Raw genomic sequence first — 24929 nt, 5'->3', positions numbered from 1 at the left:
CCACAGTTCCTGTGTAACAGCATCAGAGCACAGACCCTCCTGACACTGCAGAGCAGTAACCTAACCCACAGTTCCTGTGTAACAGCATCAGAGCGCAGAACCTCCTGAAACTGCAGAGCAGTAACCTAACCCACAGTTCCTGTGTAAAAGCATCGGAGCACAGAACCTCCTGACACTGCAGAGCAGAAACCTAACCCACAGTTCCTGTGTAACAGCATTGGAGAACAGAACCTCCTGACACTGCAGAGCAGTAACCTAACCCACAGTTCCTGTGTAAAAGCATCGGAGCACAGAACCTCCTCACACTGCAGAGCAGTAACCTAACCCACAGTTCCTGTGTAACAGCAGCGGAGCACAGACCCTCCTGACACTGCAGAGCAGTAACCTAACCCACAGTTCCTGTGTAACAGCAGCGGAGCACAGAACCTCCTGACACTGCAGAGCAGTAATCTAACCCACAGTTCCTGTGCAACAGCGTCAGAGCACAGACCCTCCTGACACTGCAGAGCAGTAACCTAACCCACAGTTCCTGTGTAACAGCATCGGAGCACAGACCCTCCTGATACTGCAGAGCAGTAACCTAACCCACAGTTCCTGTGTAACAGCATCGGAGCACAGAACCTCCTCACACTGCAGAGCAGTAACCTAACCCACAGTTCCTGTGTAACAGCATCGGAGCACAGACCCTCCTGATACTGCAGAGCAGTAACCTTACCCACAGTTCCTGTGTAACAGCAGCGGAGCACAGAACCTCCTCACACTGCAGAGCAGTAACCTAACCCACAGTTCCTGTGTAACAGCATCGGAGCACAGACCCTCCTGACACTGCAGAGCAGTAACCTAACCCACAGTTCCTGTGTAACAGCGTCAGAGCACAGACCCTCCTGACACTGCAGAGCAGTAACCTAACCCACAGTTCCTGTGTAACAGCGTCAGAGCACAGACCCTCCTGACACTGCAGAGCAGTAACCTAACCCACAGTTCCTGTGTAACAGCATCGGAGCACAGACCCTCCTGACACTGCAGAGCAGTAACCTAACCCACAGTTCCTGTGTAACAGCATCAGAGCGCAGAACCTCCTGAAACTGCAGAGCAGTAACCTAACCCACAGTTCCTGTGTAACAGCATCGGAGAACAGAACCTCCTGACACTGCAGAGCAGTAACCTAACCCACAGTTCCTGTGTAAAAGCATCTGAGCACAGAACCTCCTCACACTGCAGAGCAGTAACCTAACCCACAGTTCCTGTGTAACAGCAGCGGAGCACAGACCCTCCTGACACTGCAGAGCAGTAACCTAACCCACAGTTCCTGTGTAACAGCAGCGGAGCACAGAACCTCCTGACACTGCAGAGCAGTAACCTAACCCACAGTTCCTGTGTAACAGCAGCGGAGCACAGAACCTCCTGACACTGCAGAGCAGTAACCTAACCCACAGTTCCTGTGTAAGAGCATGGGAGCACAGACCTCCTGACACTGCAGAGCAGTAACCTAACCCACAGTTCCTGTGTAACAGCAGCGGAGCACAGAACCTCCTGACACTGCAGAGCAGTAACCTAACCCACAGTTCCTGTGTAACAGCATCAGAGCACAGACCCTCCTGACACTGCAGAGCAGTAACCTAACCCACAGTTCCTGTGTAACAGCAGCGGAGAACAGAACCATATTAGGTGCTACAACCCAAGAAAGAGATCTAGACGTCATAGTGGATAACACATTGAAATCATCGGTTCAGTGTTCTGCGGGAGTCAAAAAAGCAAACAGAATGTTAGGATCTATTAGGAGGGGAATGGTGAATAAAATGGAAAATGTCATAATATGAACATAAGAACATAAGAAAATGCCATTCTGGGTCTGACCATGATTCCATCAAGCCCATCATCCTGTTTCCAACAGTGGCCAATCCAGGCCATAAGAACCTGGCACGTACCCAAAAACTAAGTCTATTCCATGTTACCATTGCTAATGGCAGTGGCTATTCTCTAAGTGAACTTAATAGCAGGTAATGGACTTCTCCTCTAAGAACCTATCCAATCCTTTTTTAAACACAGCTATACTAACTGCACTAACCACATCCTCTGGCAACAAATTCCAGAGTTTAATTGTGCGTTGGGTGAAAAAGAACTTTCTCTGATTAGGTTTAAATGTGCCACATGCTAACTTTATGGAGTGGCCCCTAGTCTTTCTACTATCCGAAAGAGTAAATAACCGAGTCACATCTACCCGTTCTAGACTTCTTATGATTTTAAACACCTCTATCATATTCCCCCTCAGCCGTCTCTTCTCCAAGCTGAAAAGTCCTAACCTCTTCAGGCTTTCCTCATAGGGGAGCTGTTCCATTCCCCTTATCATTTTGGTAGCCCTTCTCTGTACCTTCTCCATTGCAATTATATCTTTTTTGAGATGCGGCGACCAGAGTTGTACACAGTATTCAAGGTGCGGTCTCACCATGGAGCGATACAGAGGCATTATGACATTTTGCGTTTTATTCACCATTCCCTTTCTAATAATTCCTAACATTCTGTTTGCTTTTTTGACTGCCGCAGCACAGTGAGCCGACGATTTCAATGGGTTATCCACTATGACACCTAGATCTCTTTCTTGGGTTGTAGCACCTAATATGGAACCTAACATTGTGTAATTATAGCATGGGTTATTTTTCCCTATATGCATCCCCTTGCACTTGTCCATATTAAATTTCATCTGCCATTTGGATGCCCAAATTTCCAGTCTCACAAGGTCTTCCTGCAATTTATCATAATCTGCTTGTGATTTAACTTCTCTGAACAATTTTGTAACATCTCATTTCTCATTTCTATCCCATTTCTATCCCATTCTGCATTTCTCATTTCTATCCCATTCAGCATAGTTCAGGGTTAGTGATAGACCCCAGATCCCCCTCCCATAAAAAAGTGCTAATCAGTATCTTCCCCCATCCCCCAGAAGGCTAATCCTCACTCAGGTCTCTTCCCCTAATTTCACCACTTGCCTCCTGTGGTAGCCTTTCAAGTGTTATGGTTTTGGTAGAATTGTGGGCTGAGATGAGAGATTTCTCTGCCCACAGGGAGGAGCCCTGTGAGCCTCACCATCAGCAGGCGTAGTCTCGGTGACGTGGGACACAGCTAGAAGTAGACACTTTATTATGAAGGAAGGAAAAAGTATTATCCACAGAATTATAGATATAGCAATATAGTCCAGAGCAATAGGGAATACCCAGAGTGAAGCCACAGGTGAGAAGATCCGGTAGTGGCCCGTGGAGAGGGTGCACCAAGGACCCCCTCTGATGAGTGTAGGCACCTCAGGAATACAGATCCAGTAGAGGCCCGCGGAGCAAGGTTTGCCGAGGATTACTGTACCATAGCTGTTGGAGAACTGGTAGAGATGCAGGAACCCAGAAGTGGTTCCCCTAGTAGATGACAATGCTCTGTATCACAGGAAGGCTGAATAGTCTCTACTGGAGGAAAGCAGTAGTGGCCCGAGGCTCGGGGTACACTGCAGGTGTTCTTCACTGTAGTATGAATAGAAGAAGTCAGTAGAGGTACTCACGAGATGGTTCCAGGTGAGAGAGAGAAACCTGAGGAGCAGGTCTGGAAGAAATCAGGCAGGTAGGCCCTCCAAGGAGCAGATAGCCGGGAATGCAGGGGAGCCCCCGAGGAGCAGGTACTCAGAGCATTAGTTTGCCAAGACCAGTCAGGAACTGGAAGTCCTTGAGTGAGGTGGATTCAGCAAGATGAAATTCCTTGCTAACTCGAGGAAGGTAAGGGCCGGTCAGATTAAGGATGGTAGCAGATTGATGTCATCGGGAGGCGACACCCCTGAGGTTCCCGCCATGACGTATTTAAAAGGAGGTCCTTGCACGTGCACCTATGTAATTCCGGATCCAAGATGGCAGTCGGCAGTGCCTATGCTGTCCCAGGAACGCTGAAGAGGTGGACGGGGATACGCAGAGGTAGCCATTCTTCCCAGAGTTGACAGTGCAGTGAAAAAAGACGTAGGCATGTGAGGTTGCAGCCGTCTGTGACCAACATGCGTAACATCAAGCCTCTGTCTCCAGTTCCCAGGCAGCGGCCAGACTACGAAGCTTCAGCAGGTTGGTGGAGAGCTCAGCGGCTTCGGGTTCAGTGCTGGGCAGCTTCCGCAGGTTGGTGGAAAGCTCAGCGGCTTCGGGTTCAGTGCTGGGCAGCTTCTGCAGGTTGGTGGAGAGCTCAGCATCTCCAGGTTCAGTGCTGGGCAGCTTCTGCAGGTTAGTGGAGAGCTCAGCGGCTTCGGGTTCAGTGCTGGGCAGTTTCTGCAGGTAGGTGGAGAGCTCTGCGGCTTCGGGTTCAGTGCTGGGCAGCTTCTGCAGGTTGGTGGAGAGCTCAGTGGCTTCGGGTTCAGTGCTGGGCAGATTCTGCAGGTTGGTGGAGAGCTTGGCGGCTTCGGGTTCAGTGCTGGGCAGCTTCTGCAGGTTGGTGGAGGCTCGGCGGCTTCGGGTTCAATGCTGGGCAGCTTCCGCAGGTTGGTGGAGAGCTCGGTGGCTTCGGGTTCAGTGCTGGGCAGCTTCTGCAGGTTGGTGGAGAGCTCAGTGGCTTCAGGTTCAGTGCTGGGCAGATTCTGCAGGTTGGTGGAGAGCTCGGTGGCTTTGGGTTCATTGCTGGGCAGCTTATGCAGGTTGGTGGAGAGCTCGGCGACTTCGGGTTCAGTGCTGGGCAGCTTCCACAGGTTGGTGGAGAGCTCAGCGGCTTCGGGTTCAGTGCTGGGCAGCTTCCGCAGGTTGGTGGAGAGCTCGGCGGCTTCGGGTTCAGTGCTGGGCAGCTTCCGCAGGTTGGTGGAGAGCTCGGCGGCTTCGGGTTCAGTGCTGGGCAGCTTCCGCAGGTTGGTGGAGAGCTCGGCGGCTTCGAGTTCAGTGCTGGGCAGCTTCCGCAGGTTGGTGGAGAGCTCGGCGGCTTCGAGTTCAGTGCTGGGCAGCTTCCGCAGGTTCGGGCACACAGACTGGACTGTGCGGGTAGGCTGCTGGTAGCACCAGTTGGCCAGCAAGCAGATTCAGATAACTTTACTGGCAAGACAATCTTACATGCATTACTGATTTTAAAAAAAGGAGAAGAAAAGAAAAAAATATAAAGTATTTAAAGGAATCCTGCAGGAATTACAGTGTGGAGGAGAAATCCAATGACCGTTGAGAGAAGCCTCTTGAGACCTGCCAGCCCTCCTGCTCTCTTTACTGGAGGAAGTTTAATCCTGGGCTCATATCAAGTTACTACCCTACCCTTCCCCTCCCCTTCCATCCCCCCCAGTTATAATATCTGTTACAATGTAAAGCCCTGTTGGCTGAATTTGCTGTTATCTGGAAACCGATGTGATGTCTCGTGCGAATGTCGGTATAGAAAAATGTTAAATAAATAAAAATAAATAAAATATTGGGGAGCGGGTGCTTTTGTGAAACTTTCACCCCTAAATCCTAACGTTTGATGTAAATAATAAGAGCCAGAAATGAGCCTGCCTGTAATGAGTGCATTTAGGGTGGGGAAGCTTCACACACCATTGAGTTCCCCCCTACTCTCCCTGTATGGAAGCTCCTGCCTGGCATTCATTGCACTCAGTGCGCTGCTTCTGCAAAATGTGCAAGTGATACCAGAAAAAGAACACAGCAGTAAAGAAATGGCTTCCCGTCCAGGTCAGAGATTTCTTTACACCTGCTATTTCTGGTTAGGAAAAGCAAATTGTTTTACTTATTGATTGATATTCTGCCTTGACACAAAGTTGGTCTCGAGGTGGGTTATGATAAATGTAAATGAATATTAATTTGCAATTAATGAAGCTTTGGGATCCAGCGTAGGAAATCCCATTTGTGAATATTTTCATGAAGCGGTTGTGCCCCTGTTGTGTATATCACTGTCCCTTGTCGGGAGTTCAGGAAGTTGGGTAAAAGAGGTTGATCTTAGGGGAAGGCCTGGCTGACAAGCCATGTCTTAGCTCTTTCCCTGAATCTGAGGAGCCCGGCTCCAGGCACAGGGTTAGTGGTATTTTGTACCAAACGTTTGGTGCGTAACAGCTGAAAATGCGGAGCCTCATGCAGAGCGATCTGGCAGCGGTCAGGGCAGGAGAGGAATGAGGAGCCATTTTGGTGGACAGGAGGTCCCTTGGGTTACATGTATGGGGAGAGAAGCTGAGAGAGAGATTCAGAGAGCTTTTTCCTGGGAGCCAGTGAAGAGGATGCAGAATTGGCTTGATAGGGTCTGGAGGTGCCATAGTCGATTCAGCTGGTGATTAATGTAAGGGGAGAGAAGCTGAGAGAGAGATTCAGAGAGCTTTCTCCTGAGAGCCAGTGAAGGGGATGCAGAATTGGCTTGATAGGATCTGGAGGTGCCGTAGTCGATTCCGCTGGTGATTAATGTAAGGGGAGAGAAGCTGAGAGAGAGATTCAGAGAGCTTTCTCCTGGGAGCCAGTGGATGCAGAATAGACTTGATAGGATCTGGAGGTGCCGTAGTCGATTCAGCTGGTGATTAATGCCTGGATTACAGTAGTAGGACTGCATTTATAAACAGGATGCAGGTATAAGCAGAAGCACAAACGTGCCGATGCAAGGTTCAGCACCCGCTGTCCTAACGTGCACACAGTCACCTCTCCTGAGCGTGCAATGCAATATTTAACATAGAAACATAGAAACATAGAAATGACGGCAGAAGAAGACCAAATGGCCCATCAAGTCTGCCCAGCAAGCTACGCACTTTATCCATTTTTTTTCCCTTTTTCTCTCTCCCACCTGTTACTATTGGCTTCCAGTACCCTCCATCCCTAATTCCCCTCCACCCAATTTAGAGAGCAGCTTTGAATCTGCATCCAAGTGACATCCAGCTCAATTGGGGGTAGCAACCGCTGTAACAAGAAGGCCACCCCCTTGCCCCATACTCTTACCCACCCCTGTTTTTATTTTTTTGTTTTATTTATTTATTTTTTTGGAAATAGCAGCCCTCCATCCTTCCGCTCCGTGAAGGTGGAACACCAACTACTGGCCACTGGCATCCTGCTCCGTGAATGCCTCTGTGGCTACTGCCGCTCCGTGCAGTGTTTGTATGCTGCTGTGGCTACTGCCGCTCCATGCAGTGTTTGAATGCCTCCACTTTATTCACACCCTCTAGACTTGATGGATCCACAGTGTTTATCCCACGCCCCTTTGAAGTCATTCACAGTTTTAGACTTCACCACTTCCTCCGGAAGGGCATTCCAGGCATCCACCACCCTTTCCGTGAAGAAATACTTCCTGACATTGGTTCTTAGTCTTCCTCCCTGGAGCCTCAGCTCGTGACCTCTGGTTCTGCTGATTTTTTTCTGACAGAAAAGGTTTGTCAATGTCTTTGGATCATTAAAGTTTTTCAAGTATCTGAAAATCTGAATCATATTACCCCTGCTCCTCCTTTCCTCCAGGGAGTACATATTTAGATTCTTCAATCTCTCCTCGTATGTCATCCTATGAAGACCCTCCACCTTCCTGGTCGCCCTTCTCTGTACCGCTTCCATCTTGTCCTTGTCTCTTTGTAGATACGGTCTCCAGAACTGAACACAGTACTCCAGGTGAGACCTCACCAAGGACCTGTACAAGGGGATAATCACTTCCCTTTTCTTACTCGATATTCCTCTCTCTATGCATCCCAGCATTCTTCTGGCTTTTGCTATCGCCTTGTCGCATTGTTTCGCAGACTTCATATCATTAGACACTATCACCCCAAGGTCTCTCTCTTGCTCCGTGCACATCAGCCTTCCCCCCCCCCATCGAATATAGTTCATTCGGATTTCCACTCCCCATATGCATGACTTTGCACTTCTTGGCATTGAATCTCAGCTGCCATATCTTCGACCACTCTTCCAGTTTCCTTAAATCCCGTCTCATTCTCTCCACTCCTTCCGGCGTGTCCACTCTGTTGCAGATCTTAGTGTCGTCCGCAAAAAGACAAACCTTACCTTCTATCCCGTCTGCAATGTCGCTCACAAAGATATTGAACAGGACCGGTCCCAACCAATGTTCCCTCTAAGGTTTGGTGGCATGTGTGCAAAAATTGAAACTAATGTGCAAAACTTTCACATGTCAATTTTATTGTGCAAAATTTCTCAACTTTTGATTCAAATATGAACATTTGCAGAAAGCTGAAAGAGAAAACATTACATTACATCAACCGTAGAAGTATTTCGTCGTCCTTTGCATTTCTTCCAAAATGAATACACATCGTCCAAATTAACTGCTTGTCCTGACATTAAATATAGTTTTATCCTAATGAGGTTGTCCAGATGGTTGACTTCTAGCCGATTTCTGGTCTTTGTTTTAATCTGATTCATGAGACTGAAACCTCTCTCACAATCTGTGCTAGACGCCTGGAAAGTTCCACAAATGTCAAGCAATTGGCCTAAGTCAGAAAACCCATCCTGCTGCCTAATATAAACAATCATGACGTCAAAATTCTTCAGTGCACCTTGTGCCAATTTTTCACTCATGATGAATTTAAAGTCCACATACTGAGCAACTAAATTCTTCTTAAGAACAAATTCTGGCTTGTTTAGCAAGGTGCAGTATCTAGCTGCCAGTATTTCAATTTTGTCAGAACCAAATAAAAAATTCTTAACATTTTCAACAGATGCAAAGGAATCTTTATCAAAGACTGACCATTCGCCAAGTTCATCTTCAGGAAATCTACTGCAAAACTGATCACAGACAAATTCTATGAAATGGATGACAGCAGTGGTGTTGACAGAAGGATACGTTGCTATAACATTACGAACTTCCCCTGAGAAATGAATGGTGTCACCAAGATACTGTGATCGAAGTTTCATTATTTTGGCTTTTGTCATCTGGAACGCCTCTACAGTTGTTAGATTGCTCCTCTGAAGATGTCTACACAACTCTTCCAACTCTCCTAATACATCATTTAAAGTAAAGATGGTAACATGATACTCAGCTTTTGTCAACTTGTCTAAGCAGTATTTGTGTATTGGGTCATCGTCTTCTTCTATCCGTTTCTGCAATATTGAATCAGCATATCGTAGTTCTTGACTAAGGCATTCACAGCAAAATGTCGAGACAACCACCTGACTTCATTAAGGGGCCTGAATGCAACTGCATCATGTTCTGATGCCTGACAAAGTTCCTCAAACCTGGATTTCTTCACAGATGACCGACTAAAAATCATGTAAACTGTTCGAATTAGAGTTTCTATATCTTTCAACACAGCGTTATGCTTCTAAGCATCATCAAGTCCTAAATCCTCTCTGTGTGCCACACAATGTTGCTCAAGCAAATGTTTGTTAGATCGTCGAAGTATTGCAGCAACACCATTATATTTCCCGAGCATCACAGAAGCCCCGTCTGATGTGAACATTACCATTTTGCTCAAGTCAAGATTGTTCTCTTGGTAGAAATTGGTAATGGCTGTCACAATAGCTGCACTTTTACATTCTGTCAGCTTCAGAATTCCAGCAAAATAAGTACAGTAAGCAGCTTCATCTTCTTTTCGAAATTTTACATAAAGAATTAACATTTTTGTCACGGTGATGTCTGTACTCTCATCAATTATGAGAGTGTGGAATGTCGACTGGCGCCAATCATTTATCATATCTCTTTGTATTACTGAGTTTATGCACTCTAGAAATTCAAACGCATAATTTTTACTTCTCCAAGATTCCGGTATTTTTACATATTTTCCAATGTGATTGTGAATTTCCTGAACAGATAGCATCGAAGAATTCAATTTTGTGGCACGGAGGACATTATCAATTAGAATTTTTACCTCCTCACTGGAAGCAGACTTTCTTTCAGAAATTTCAGTTTTTGTCTTCTTTTCTTCAGTAGTTTCCTTCAGCAATGCCTGAAGTGTTCCCTGACGCTGACTTCTTAGCAAATCGACAGACTGAACGTGAACTTTCTGGAGTAAATGTCGCTTTAAATAATCCAGTTTCCATTCGTCCCACTGTTTTCCTTGGGCGAAAGCACAATGAGCATTCGCATGTTTGCAGATGTCGCAGACAACAGAGTTCTCCGAGTTGAACTTAAAAATATTTCCAAGAATCGTTCGCTGTTTGATGACGCACTCCGGCATATCGGCTTCTACATATTCTTTGAGCCATTCGACTTTAAAGTTCAATCTCGCTTTCTTAGTCAAACGTTTATCGTTTCTTCCGTCTTTGAATTCACGTTTCGACATATTTTTCCGCTATCTTCTGTCTGCCTGTACCCTTTCTCGTGAATGCCGTTCACCACACCACACAATCAACCAGAAACGGAAAACAGGAAACGGAAATGAACGAAAGTATGACTAATGCGCTGTCGATAAGAAAATTTACATTTTGTAGCACTATACGAAAACGTCTATTCTTACTGAAACTCGTTACAATTTTGCCATGGAAATCCGTAAATTTAAACTTTTTTTTTTTTTGCGCAGCAGATAAAAACATGTGCGCGGCAGGAATTTAACTTATGCGCTGCCGCGCGATTGCGCAGCTTAGAGGGAACATTGGTCCCAACACCGATCCTTGCGGTACACCACTTAAAATCTCTCTCTCTTCAGAGAAAGTTCCATTTACCATCACGCATTGTTTTCTGTCCGTCAACCAGTTTTCATTCCAGGTCACCACCTCAGCACTCACTCCTAAGCTTCTCATTTTATTCACCAGTCTCCTGTGCGGAACCGTATCAAAAGCTTTGCTGAAATCCAAGTAGATGACATCGAGCGCTCTTCCTTGATCCAATTCCTTGGTTACCCAGTCAAAAAAGTCAATCAGATTTGTCTGACAGGATCTTCCTCTGGTGAATCCATGCTGCCTCTGGTCCATCAATTCTCCGGACTGTAGATAGTTCACTATTCTCTCTTTCAAGAGTGACTCCATTACTTTTCCCACCACCGAAGTGAGGCTAACCGGTCTGTAGTTACCAGCCTCCTCTCTGTTCCCACTCTTGTGAAGCGGGACCACCACCGCTCTTCTCCAATCACTCGGCACCACTCCCGTTTCTAGGGATCTATTGAACAGGTCGCACAGCGGTCCCGCCAGCACATCTCTGAGCTCCCTCAGTATCCTTGGATGAATCCCATCAGGCCCCATGGCTTTGTCCACTTTCAGATTCTTTAGCTCTTCCCATACATTATCTACTGTAAATGGAGTTTCATCTGTTCCACTTCCCTCCAGTTTCTTGTTGTGTAGAGATGGTCTTTCTCCAGGGTCTTCTTTAGTGAACACAGAGCTGAAGTATTCGTTTAATATTTCTGCCATTTCTTCGTCTCTCTCCACACATTGATCATTACCACCTTTCAATTTCCCTATACCACTTTGGACTTTTCTCTTTTCGCTGATGTATCTGAAAAATGTTTTGTCACCATATTTTATCAATTTTTATCATATTTTAAACAAGGGGAGGTGCTAAACAGAATGCTCTAGGGACAATTGTGCATCCCTAGCTCCTCCTCTGCCTCGGGGTGGCTGTCAGTGTGGGTTGGGGAAACGGATGCTGAATACAAGCACAATATACACGCACGGTACACACGCCCTGCACCGCTTATCTCTCCCGTGCATGTTGGATCCCCAGAATTACTTTTTTTCCCCAAAACTTTTTTTTTACCCAGAATCTGCTTTCCTACTTAGTATCGTGAGGATCCTAATAGGAGGAATCACAGAAAGCAGCAGGAGTTTTTATTTTTATCAATGAGTCCTTGAGCATGGCGGAACACTATCCCTGCCCTGGGCTGGAGAAACATTTGCCCCATTGCAATCGGCGCATTGGTCGCGTGGGAAAGTTTTTGAATCGCATGGATTAGCTAATGGCCTCATCTACATGGAATTGACATGAGAGGAGCGCTATTAGCTGGGCTGTGGTTTGGACAGGGTAATCCACATATTGCATCAGGGGTAATGGACACCTGTACAAAACGCACGTCCGCTTGCGATTGGATGATGTTAATGACTATTTCTTGTTCTTAGGTACTGTCGCCATTACATTTTGTACGATTCTGACACTCAATATTCTGCTCTCTTTCAGGGTGCTCCTCTTTCTGGTGTGAGCCTTCTTTGTTGCATTGATGGGGTACGTGCTTCTTGCTGTTTTATTCTTTCGTGTACAGAAGAGATGTGGGTGCTGCTCATTGTTTCTCACCAGTCCCTCTTATAGGTCATGTCAAGGTCCATATTCAAAATCATTTAGCAGGATAAGTTGGGGGCATTCGGGGTAGGTCTGGGAGAAGTTGAGTTAGCCGAATGAGTCATCTGCCTGTAAAGCTGTCCTAAGGTAAGCCGGATAAACTTATCTGCCTAACTTTAAGATAGCCGGATATTTTCTGCTGAATATACGGGGTAACTTAGCTGAATAAGTTTATCCGGCTAACTAGCCGAGCCACATTGCAGCTCAATATGGACCTCATCATTTCCAATTTTTTATATCTTACCCGACTTCATCTATTTCATTCTATGATACAGTGCACGTCTACTATATCTCAATTATTTATATCTTACCCGACTTCATCTATTTCATTCTATGATACAGTGCACGTCTACTATATCTCAATTATTTATATCTTACCCGACTTCATCTATTTCATTCTATGATACAGTGCACGTCTACTATATCTCAATTATTTATTACGTGAGGCCCAGTAAATGACCCGTCCAGTCTGCCCAGTTATTCTTCTCCATGCTGCAAGGATATGTCCCAGCTGCCAGCTGTATCTCACTTCTCATCTAAGAGGTTTTGTTTTACTCCCTGGCTCTCTAGCACAGAGTTTCCCAGCCGCATGGCTTTAGAAGAACCCAATGATAAAAGCTGAGGTGTCAGCAGTCTTCATTGTTCCTTTACTTCCTGGCATGCAGGATGTCCTCCTTCCAACAGAGGGGGCTAGAGAGTAGCACCCACCTCCTGCTGCTGCTTCCTCTCTGTAACTGACACTGCAGGGGGCCCTGAGGAGGAAGCTCAGAGGGAGAGGGGGGAGTGAGGGAGGGAAGGAAGCAGGAGCTGACTGACTTTGCTATTCTGTGCCCTTCTCATGAGATTCTCCTCCCTAAACTCTCTGCTCTCATTCTTTCCTTTAGTTTTTTCCTGATCAGGGAAGTCTAAATCCTTTCTCCTGCCAATTGTTCTCTAAAGTGACTTTGCTATTCTGTGCCCGTTCTGTAAGAAGTGGTATTTTTCCTTCTCAGAAAATAAATTAGTGAACACAAAGAGTTGGTGAGACAATGTATTTCTTTATTTAATGAACTTGCACGTAGGGGTGTCCATACAGAAGAAGTAGGCACGCCTGGAAAGCTAAAACAAGTTACTATTGTACACTCGCTCAACCTATCTGATGCCTTCATTTCAGTGTTATCTCTGCTTCAGGCATTTCTCATGCATTTCAGACTTCCAAATATGGAGTCTGCTTCAGTTTCTTCTTAATTTTGCTTAACCAACATATTCTAATGCCAAGTTTCAACTTTCAATTTTAACCTAAAAATTGGATGTCCTTTCTAGAGCTAGAGATTTCTTTACCAGAAATTAGAATATATGAGAATAAAGAAATACAATTCTATTTCTATTTATGTATTTATTTATTTCGGATTTTTATATACCGACATTCTCAATACAAGTATCGAATCAGGTCGGTTTACATATAACAAAACTTTCGCAAAATAGGCGTTACATTGAACAGCGTTTCTTAACATATAACGTATAACATATTGCATATAGCATATAACATATAACATGTAGATATTTATTTATTTATTTATTTCGGATTTTTATATACCGACGTTCTCAATACAGGTATCGAATCAGGTCGGTTTACATAGAACAAAACTGTTCTTTTTGGGCTCGTTCGGCCCAAAAAGAACTTTTGGCCAGCTTGGGGGGGCCTCACGTGACGTCGGCGTCACTCGACGTGCCGCCGACGTCACATGCTTCTCGCCAAGGATTGCAGAAATGGCGTCCTCACTCCTCGCTCCATCACCAGGGAGTTGTGGTAAGTCGGGGGGGGGAGGATTAAGGAGGGTGAGGGGGTTTATATTTTTATTTTGGCTCAACAATCGCGATTTCCCACATATCGAACATATCTATGTTCGATATGTGGGAAATCCGATCGTTTATGTCGAATCAATTTTTTAAGTTAAAAAAAAATATGAGTTGCGTTTTACTAATGCGGTCAATCCGAATGCACACCCCTAGTAAATGTTCGGCATGTTTAAAGTGAGAATAAATATCTAGAAAAATTGAAGGGGTAGACTCAATTGAGATATGAGGGTACATAAACCATGTTGATGTGCAAAAAATGCGAGATATGCATGAGTTAAGGAAGACTGATGAATCAGAGAAGAAGTCTTATATTGTATTACCATCTGTAATAGCAATATTAGTAAGCCCTAGCTCACAGGTCCATGAGATCCTCCCTCCCTGAACTCTCTGCTCTCATTCTTTCCTTTAGGATACTCCTGCTCAGGTAAGTCTAAATCCTTTCTCCTGCTAATGGTTCCCTCAAGTGACTTTGCTGTTCTGTGCCCATCCCATGAGATCCTCCTCCCTCCCTGAACTCTCTGCTCTCATTCTCTCAGACCCCCGCCAGCAAAAATAGACCTCTCCGCCGAAGCAGGTAGGAAGGCCTGGCTGCGGTGAACTGCGGCTGGGTTTTCTAACAGTATCTCTCCTCTTAAGCCCCCTGAAAAAAGGTTTAGGCTTGTGTGGATGTTCTTGATGGAATTGCAGAAAAAATGATTTATCTAGAATGTGAGAAGCTGGTTCCCAGGTGTTTTCCTCTGGTCCATAGCCCTCCCAGGCTGTAAGATTCTCCCAACGTTGGAGATGATGATGCACATTTAATATTTCTTTAACTTGATAGATATGATCTTCCTCAATCCCATTTTGGGTGTTTTTGGTATCTTATGATGTGGCCAGGAAGCTATTAATGGTTTCAATAGGGATACATGTATGCGAGATGTAGAAGGTAACTGTAAACGATAGGTTACAGGTCCTATACGATCAGTAGTTTTGAAAGGTCCAATGTACTTAGGTGCTAATCACATTGAGGCTACTCTGAGGATGATATGGCGTGTACTTAACCATACCCAATATCCAGTACAAAAATGAGGAGCTGGACGTCGATGGTTTTCAGTGGTTCTTTTGGCAGCGTCATTGACCTTTGCGAGATTTACTTGGATGTCTTTCCATAATGCTAGGAGTTGCTGGGATGTAAGTTGGGCAGCTGGCGAAGAAACAGTCAGTTGCATAGGCAGTGGTGGAACAGGTTGACGACCAAAATCTACTTGGAAAGTAGATTTTTTAGTATCTGAATTGGCGTGCTTATTGTGGAAGAATTCCGCCCATGGCAATAGTGATACCCAGTTGTCTTGCTTAGAGTTAACAAAAGAGCAAAAGAACATCTTTAGAGTTCGATTTACTCGCTCAGTTTGCCCATTACCTTGGGGATGATATGCCGTAGTAAAATCTAACTGTACTCTGAATGTTTTACAAAGGACTTGTCAGTATTTACTTGTGAATTGGGAACTTCGGTCAGAAGTAATATATTGAGGTAGTCCATGTAAACAGAATATGTATTGTGTGAAAACTTGTGCAAGCTCTGGAGCTGTAGGTAACTTGGGAAGAGGAACGAGTGAGCCATTTTAGAAAATCTATCTACTACCACCCAAATCACTTGATTGCCAGCAGATAAGGGCAACTCTACAATAAAGTCTGTGGATATATGGGTCCAAGGTGCTTTTGGTACAGGCAGAGGCTGCAGGCCTCCCCTGTAAAGGCTTTTGCTGTGCACAAACTGGACAAGAATCCACATATGATTGGGTATCTTTCACTTTGGTTGGCCACCAATAGTAATGGCTTAATAATCCAAGAGTATGTATTCTACCAGGATGACCAGCTGATAGAGAATCATGAGCCCAAGCAAGCACCTTTTGTCTAAGACGAAGGTGCATGTTGCGATCCTGCCCGCGAGGAGCGTGGGCAGGCTCTTACCTTCTCGCAGCCAGTCGGGCTGCTGACACTGCTGCTTCTTTCTCCCTGAATCAGCTGGGGCCGTCCCCACAGCTGTTGCCATGCGGTCGGCTCCTCTGCTCCTGTTTCTGCCTTCCCCCGACGTGCTGCTGCGATCCCGGGACCTTCAGCCCGGGTCCTCGACCAGTAGGGAGCCGTCCCTGCCGGTGCCTGCAGCCTGCTACAGCTCTCTACTCTGCCTGCAGTCTTACCTCTCTCTGCTTCTTCCTGCTTCAGTCCTTGCAGCTGGGAGCTGCTCCAGCGACCTGCCTTCACGCAGCTCCAGCCCAGGGCTGCTCCGCGGCTTCCTTGGGCCCTCCACGTGGCTGAGGACGCCACCAGCTTCCAGCTCTTCTCTCCAGCTCCCTAGGGCATGGGCGCGCGCCTCTCTGCTCCCCTGCTGACCCCTCCCTGGGCGTTGTCTACCTCAGCTCTACTAAAGTGCTCAGCGTTCAGTCTGTCTTTGCCTTCGCAAGGAGTTGGTCACTCCTGAGATCCTTCGCTCCAGGAAGTCGTCCGTGTTCCAGCACTTCTGCAAGGTCCTGTGTTTCCTGTTCACTGTCGGAGCTCCTCGTCCAGTCCTGATGTCTGCCTGCCTGCCGTTCCAGTCCCAAGGTCTGTCTCTTCGTCCAGTACTTGTGTTCCAGTCCTGATGTTACCTGCTGTTCCAGATGTCCATGTTCCAGCCCTGAGGTGTGTCTCCTGTTCCAGTATCCGTGTTCCAGTCCTGATGTTACCTGCTGTTCCAGATGTCCTTGTTCCAGCCCTGAGGTCTGTCTTAATCCTTGTTCCTGATCCTGATGCTTTAACCTGCCTTGAGCTGCCAGGAGTGCAGCGTATCCTTGCCTTGAGCTGCCAGGAGTGCAGCAACCTGCTTCTTCCCTGTGCTCTCCCGCTCTCAGCGTGGACCGCGACCAGCCTTCCAGGGCTGTGTAGGGCGTGCATGGGACAGGGTGGTCCGCGACTCAGTCCCGCGGGTGGTCTGAGTAGGGCACCCTGAGGGACAGTGCCCATGTCTTCCTTCAGCCCTTGTTCCTGACTCCACCTGTGTGCATCCAGTACCTCGTCCTGAGTCCACGTCTGTGCCTGTCCACGTCTATGCATCCTGCACCTCGTTCCTGAGTCCACGTCTTTGCCCGAGTCCACGTCTATGCATCCTGCACCTCGTTCCTGAGTCCACGTCTTTGCCTGAGTCCACGTCTATGCATCCTGCACCTCATTCCTGAGTCCACGTCTATGCCTGAGTCTACGTCGTTCCTGAGTCTCGTCTGAATCCATGTTCCAGTCTTCGCTGCCCTGGCCTCCATCTGGCCTGCTGCTTCGTGCCGCACCCTGCGGCAGGTCCGAAAGGGCTGGGTACGGTCGGAGGACTGTTCTAAAGACCAACATTGCGTTGTTGGGTCTTCCGAAGCGTGCAGGACCGGAGGAGGGCCTGTCAGCCAGTCTTCACTCCAGCTTGCTTCCGTCCAGCCCATGCTCGGGCATGCCACGCCTCCCGCGGCACCTCTCCAGACCTCTCTGGCGTCGAGCCGCGGCCCAAGGGCACACACATCTCCCAGGAGTGGGATCGCTCTCCTAGCGCTCCACAAGAGATTGCGAAGGCCATGTGTCCGGCGTTCATGTCCCTGTGATGGGCCTGTGCCAAGTTCCAGAGTTTCTTTGCCAAAGGAATTTTTTTTTTTAAAAGGAAAAAACTTCAGTCCCAGTTTTTTCGCTGTGTTTACCGACCTGCTGGAGGCACCAGCTTATTTGAACTTTTGTTTTCCCACACTGCTAGAGGCCTAGCACCTGTTTGCACCAAGTGCCTTCTTGAGACTTTTGCTCAGCCTGGGTACACTTGCTGTACGACCTGCAGGAGGCGCCTGCACCCAGGTTCACCGCCATCTTTCACACTGCAGCATCTGGTTCCTGTGCTGCATGACTATCCTGTCTAGAATTTCTATTTTTTCCCTCCGAAAATGCTTGTTCACCAGCAAGAGGTACCTGCTCAGAAGAGCTTACTCTGCTGAAATTCCTGCGCATCTCGCTCACTGAGTTTACCATCTTACAAGTGATGCCTACTACATGCCAGCTTGTGGTACGCCTTTCCAGACGACCTGCAGGAGGCGCCTGCACCCCATCTGTGGTCATCTGTCCAATGGGGCCTGGAGTGTCTGTCATCTCTTCCAGCTGAACCAGCAGATGTCTTCGCTCTTCCCGCTCAGCCTCTACAGTACTTCTGTTAGCACATGCTTGTCTCGCTCACCACCCTGAGCATGAGTCCAACAGCCTCTTTGGGGATCCACTGCAAGCTTCACCATCCAATCAAAGGTACTGGTCCAAGTGTGCCTTTCCAAGTAACCTACTGCCAGCTTGCTCTCAAGCCATCCTGAAGATGTCCATCTCTACCACCAGCCTAGGACCACTCCAGTGTGAGTGTCAGTTAACCAAGCAACACCAAGCTTCTGCCCAGTCTTAGGGCTCACTCCTAGATGGGAGTTACTGAACTTTTGTGCCTTTGATCCTCTGCACTGCTCTAATCCTTGATTCTCACCACCAGTTACTTGTGTTGCCAGTTCTACACACCTGAGAATCAGCAATATGTCTTCACTAAGGAATCCTATTACCAACTGAAGAACTCCAGCTTACGTGCTTTGCCAAGCATATTTCCATCTGTGACCACCAGCAGTGACTAGCAGTCCACCTGCCCTCTTGCATCTACATCTCAAAGGAAGTCACGCTTGCTCGTACTGCGTATCTTCTAGAGACTGCTATACCATCCGGTCACCAATACTTCCAAGTCTGAAACTTGAACTACTGGTGGGTACCTAACTCAGAGTGCCTCAACATACTTCAAAGCCGACTTGTACCAACTGAGGGATGTCCTCCATCCTCTAGTGAAACCAAGATCATTTCTCGCCATGTCTTGCATTGCTACCTTGACGCCTTGCTCCAGCTCTTCCACCTTTTGTCACTGGAGTCCCAAGTCTCTGGAACCATTAATCAGCGTATAATCTCCACCTTGTTACTCCACCCTGCACCACGGCTTCAGTCTTAAGTTATGGACCTCCATTTAAGCCAAGTCTTGGATGGAGCCTTGTCTCTGCCTTGATCCTAGAACCAAGATGCCATCTTGTGGTTCTGTACCCTACACCCTGCCTGACCAGCGCCTTCAACATTCCGTGTTCTATGTTTGTCTTGCTTGGACCTTGACCACGTCTGCCTTGTCTTCTGCTTCAGTATTCTTCTCGCTACAGTTACTCGCCAAGAAGTACCAGCTCGTCCTTGGATCCTCACTTGCCCTCGACGGTATGCTCTACCGCCTTCTTCTCAAGCTGTTGACAAGAGGCTTGAGGGGGGGCTTTGAGGAGGGGGTACTGTTGCGATCCTGCCCGTGAGGAGCATGGGCAGGCTCTTATCTTCTCGCAGCCAGTCAGGCTGCTGACGCTGCTGCTTCTTTCTCCCTGAATCAGTTGGGGCCGTCCCCGCAGCTGTTGCCATGCGGTCGGCTCCTCTGCTCCTGTTTCTGCCTTCCCCCGACGTGCTGCTGCGATCCCGGGACCTTCAGCCCGGGTCCTCGACCAGTAGGGAGCCATCCCTGCCGGTGCCTGCAGCTCTCTACTGTGCCTGCAGCCTGCTACAGCTCTCTACTCTGCCTGCAGTCTTACCTCTCTCTGCTTCTTCCTGCTTCAGTCCTTGCGACTGGGAGCTGCTCCAGCGACCTGCCTTCACTCAGCTCCAGTCCAGGGCTGCTCCGCGGCTTCCTTGGGCCTTCCACGTGGCTGAGGACCCCACCAGCTTCCAGCTCTTCTCTCCAGCTCCCTAGAGTGCGGGCGCGCGCCTCTCTGCTCCTCTTCAAGGGCCAGCCAGGTGTGGCCCCCTGCTGACCCCTCCCTGGGCGTTGTCTACCTCAGCTCTACTGAAGGGCTCAGCGTTCAGTCTGTCTTTGCCTTCGCAAGGAGTTGGTCACTCCTGAGATCCTTCGCTCCAGGAAGTCGTCCGTGTTCCAGCACTTCTGCAAGGTCCTGTGTTTCTTGTTCCCTGTCGGAGCTCCTCGTCCAGTCCTGATGTCTGCCTGCCTGCCGTTCCAGTCCCAAGGTCTGTCTCTTCGTCCAGTACTTGTGTTCCAGTCCTGATGTTCCTGCTGTTCCAGATGTCCATGTTCCAGCCCTGAGGTGTGTCTCCTGTTCCAGTATCCGTGTTCCAGTCCTGATGTTACCTGCTGTTCCAGATGTCCTTGTTCCAGCCCTGAGGTCTGTCTTAATCCTTGTTCCTGATCCTGATGCTTTAACCTGCCTTGAGCTGCCAGGAGTGCAGCGTATCTGTCTTGAGCTGCCAGGAGTGCAGCACACCTTGCCTTGACCTGCCAGGAGTGCAGCAACCTGCTTCTTCCCTGTGCTCTCCCGCTCTCAGCATGGTCCGCGACCAGCCTTCCAGGGCTGTGTAGGGCATGCATGGGACAGGGTGGTCCGCGACTCAGTCCCGTGGGTGGTTTGAGTAGGGCGCCCTGAGGGACAGTGCCCATGTCTTCCTTCAGCCCTCATTCCTGACTCCACCTCTGTGCATCCAGTACCTCGTCCTGAGTCCACGTCTGTGCCTGTCCACGTCTATGCATCCTGCACCTCGTTCCTGAGTCCACGTCTTTGCCCGAGTCCATGTCTATGCATCCTGCACCTCGTTCCTGAAGTCCACGTCTATGCATCCTGCACCTCGTTCCTGAGTCCACGTCTTTGCCTGAGTCCACGTCTATGCATCCTGCACCTCATTCCTGAGTCCACGTCTATGCCTGAGTCTACGTCGTTCCTGAGTCTCGTCTGAATCCATGTTCCAGTCTTCGCTGCCCTGGCCTCCATCTGGCCTGCCGCTTCATGCCGTACCCTGTGTCAGGTCTGAAAGGGCTGGGAACGGTCGGAGGACTGTTCACAAGACCAACATTGCGTTGTTGGGTCTTCCGAAGGGTGCAGGACCGGAGGAGGGCCTGTCTTCCAGTTTTCACTCCAGCTTGCTTCCGTCCAGCCCATGCTCAGGCATGCCACACCTCCCGCGGCACCTCTTCAGACCTCTCTGGCGTCGAGCCGCGGCCCAAGGGCACACACATCTCCCAGGAGTGGGATCGCTCTCCTAGCGCTCCACAACAGGGCACTACAATCTTTCCTACTGGCACTGTTTATACTGCTGCAAGAATTATTTGTGCTGGATCAACAATATATTGCAGAGGAGTTGGAATGTCATCTGTATCATAAACTCTTGATAGGGCATCAGCTCTGATGTTTTTTGTAGCTGGTCGATATCTTAAGGTAAAATTGAAACGACTAAAAATAACGCCCACCGGGCTTGATGGGGATTTAACCATTTGGCCTTGCTAAGATCTTCCAGATTTTTATGGTCTGTGAAGATGGTTATTGGTTTCAACATCCCCTCTAGCCATTGTCGCCATTCTTCCAGTGGCAACTTGACTGCCAATAATTCTTTATCTCCTATACCATAATTTTTTTCAGCTGGTAAAAATTTTCTGGAAAAATAGGAGCATGGTAAAAGTGTTCCACCATCAGAGTGTTGGCTGAGAACTGCTCCAACAGCAACATCAGAAGCATCTACCTCAACCACAAAGGGGCATGTTGGGTCTGGATGTTGAAGACAAGGTTTTTGAAGAAACACTTTCTTTAAATCTTTAAAAGCCTCTTTCGCCTCTGAAGACCAGTTCCATGTATCAGCTTCCTTCATTGTTAAAGCTGTAAGTGGAGCCACGTGATGAGAGTAATTAAGAATAAAGTTTCTGTAAAAACTGGAAAACCCAAGAAACCGTTGAAGAGCTCGAAATCCTTGTGGTTGGGGCCAGTCTCGGATACAAGCTACTTTGTCTGGCTCCATATGGAAACCTTCAATAGAAACCAGAAACCCCCAAAACGGAAGTGAGGTTTCTCAAACAAGAACCTTTCTAATTTTGCATAGAGATGGTGCTCCTGCAGATGTTGTAGAACTTGTCTTACGATGAGTCCTTAGATCCTTGGAATAGATGAGTACATCATTGAGATACACAATCACACAGGTATTAAGGAGATCTCAAAATATCTCATTCATTAAATTTTGGAAGACTGCTGGGGCATTGCACAGTCCAAAAGGCATCACAAGGTATTCATAATGCCCATCACGTGTGTTAAATGTGGTCTTCCACTCATCTCTGGATTTAATTCATACTAAATTATATGTTCCTCTGAGATCAAGTTTAGTAAAGATATTAGCTCCTTGGAGATGATCCAATAACTCTAGAATGAGAGAAAGTGGATATCTATCTTTCTGTGTAATAGCATTAAGACCTCTATAATCTATACAAGTTCTTAACGTCCCATCTTTTTTTGCCACAAAGAAAAATCCAGCCCCTGCCGGTGAGCTGAAGGGATGAATGAAGCCACGTTGAAGATTTTCTTGAATATAGAGTGCCATAGCTTGAGTTTCGGGTAAAGATAAGGGATACTTCTCCTCTAGGTGGAATACTACCTGGAAGGAGATAAATAGCACAGTCGAACGAGTGGTGCTCAGGAAGAGTCTCTGCCTTTTCCTTCGAGAAAACATCTATGAAATCTTCATATTGAGAAGGAAGACCTGTAAAAGTCGTAGCAAGCATGAACAAAGGTTGAGGTACATTATGAAGGCAAGTTGTATGTCAGGCTGGACCCCAAGCAGCTAATTGTAAAGTCTCCCAGTCAATATGTGGTGAATGTTTTTGAAGCCACGGAAGACCCAAGACAATTGGATGTATCGCCTTTTTGAATACAAAGAAAGAAATCTCTTCTTCATGCAAAATTCCAGTACGAAACCTCACAAGGTTGGTGACAGGAATCACTTGGCCAGGTAACGATTCTCCTCAAATGGAGGAGGTAAGGAGCAGAGGCATCTTGGGGAATGACTGAGAGTCCTAATTGTTTAACAAGGCTTGCTAAGATAAACTTTCCACCAGCCCCGGAGTCAGTAAAAGCTTGTGTAGTAAACAAATCTTCCTGATGAAAAAGAGTCACTGGAACCATGCACAGGGAAGCAGGATTAGTGCAGCCTAGGGTCATCTCCCCAGTGACTCCTAGGCTCGAGAGTTTCCCGGCCTTTCGGGACAATGGACCAAATTATGACCTTTGCCTCCTCAGTAAAGGCACAAACCTAGGGAACGATGATGTTGTCTCTCTTCTGGCGTAAGGCGACTATGCCCCTGCTGCACAGATTCTTCAGTACGGTTTGAGACTAATTCAGTGCAAGAAGGCGAGACTATTGGTCTAGAGAAAGTTGGTGCAAGAAGAACTGGTTTGCGGATTGGTTTCACTTCAAGGAGGCGCTGCTGGATACGATAAGAACATAAGAACATAAGAACATAAGAACATAAGAAATTGCCATGCTGGGTCAGACCAAGGGTCCATCAAGCCCAGCATCCTGTTTCCAACAGAGGCCAAACCAGGCCACAAGAACCTGGCAATTACCCAAACACTAAGAAGATCCCATGCTACTGATGCAATTAATAGCAGTGGCTATTCCCTAAGTAAACTTGATTAATAGCCGTTAATGGACTTCTCCTCCAAGAACTTATCCAAACCATTTTTGAACCCAGCTATACTATCTGCACTAACCACATCCTCTGGCAACAAATTCCAGAGCTTTATTGTGCGTTGAGTGAAAAAGAATTTTCTCCGATTAGTCTTAAATGTGCTACTTGCTAACTTCATGGAATGCCCCCTAGTCCTTCTATTATTCGAAAGTGTAAATAACCGATTCACATCCACTCATTCAAGACCTCTCATGATCTTAAAGACCTCTATCATATCCCCCCTCAGCCGTCTCTTCTCCAAGCTGAACAGCCCTAACCTCTTCAACCTTTCCTCATAGGGGAGCTGTTCCATCCCCTTTATCACTTAAAACATTAAATAATAAAATCAAGAAATATAAAACATCAATCATATTAGTAAAATCATATTCTTAAAAAGAATGAATATTTCAAACTAGTTAATGAATAGAATATCCAAAATTTCCAAAACACCAATAAAATATTTCAAAACATATGATAAATTAAAAATCCAATAAATAAAAAATGTTCTAATATTTCCCCAAAACACAATCAAATATTTAAAAACAGCAGAAACATCAAATTACACTCAATGATTAAAACTAATAAGGATTTTAAAAAATTGCTTTTTTGCACTTCAAAGTGGATTACATTAGGTACTGTAGTTATTTCTCTAGAGAGAAAGAGAGAGAGAGAGAGAGAGAGATCCTGTGATGTCATCACCGCCTAGAGTGGCTGCAGACCCTTGCACCAGCACTGCAACTATGGGGAAAAACACTATAAGGACAAATTTCATATTCCCTGAGGGACTGCCTACTCATTTTCAAAGGAAATTCTTCATGGAGTTTGCTGTTACTTAGCACCTACAAAGAAGCCGGTGTAAAATGCTTATCAGAAAGCATGCATGTAGATTTAAAAATGAAATCTCCACATGTATTTTCATTCCCTTGACCTGTATGCCCCACCCCTTTTTATATGCAAAATAAAGTATGCTTGCTGAGGGAGTGAGGGGAGAATATTAAAAATATATTTTATGCATTTATCCACATGAAAAGCTTTGATAATTGCCTCATAAGAACATAAGAAAATGCCATACTGGGTCAGACCAAGGGTCCATCAAGCCCAGCATCCTGTTTCCAACAGTGGCCAATCCAGGCCATAAGAACCTGGCAAGTACCCAAAAACTAAGTCTATTCCATGTAACCATTGCTAATGGCAGTGGCTATTCTCTAAGTGAACCTAATAGCAGGTAATGGACTTCTCCTCCAAGAACTTATCCAATCCTTTTTAAACACAGCTATACTACCTGCACGAACCACATTCTCTGGCAACAAATTCCAGAGTTTAATTGTGCGTTGAGTAAAAAAGAACTTTCTCCGATTAGTTTTAAATGTGCCCCATGCTAACTTCATGGAGTGTCCCCTAGTCCTTCTACTATCTGAAA

The sequence above is a fragment of the Rhinatrema bivittatum genome, chromosome 1, assembly GCF_901001135.1.
Source record: "Rhinatrema bivittatum chromosome 1, aRhiBiv1.1, whole genome shotgun sequence".
Taxonomy (NCBI): Eukaryota; Metazoa; Chordata; class Amphibia; order Gymnophiona; family Rhinatrematidae; genus Rhinatrema; species Rhinatrema bivittatum.
The sequence above is the reverse complement of the archived record's forward strand: the minus strand, read 5'-3'. Positions refer to the sequence as shown.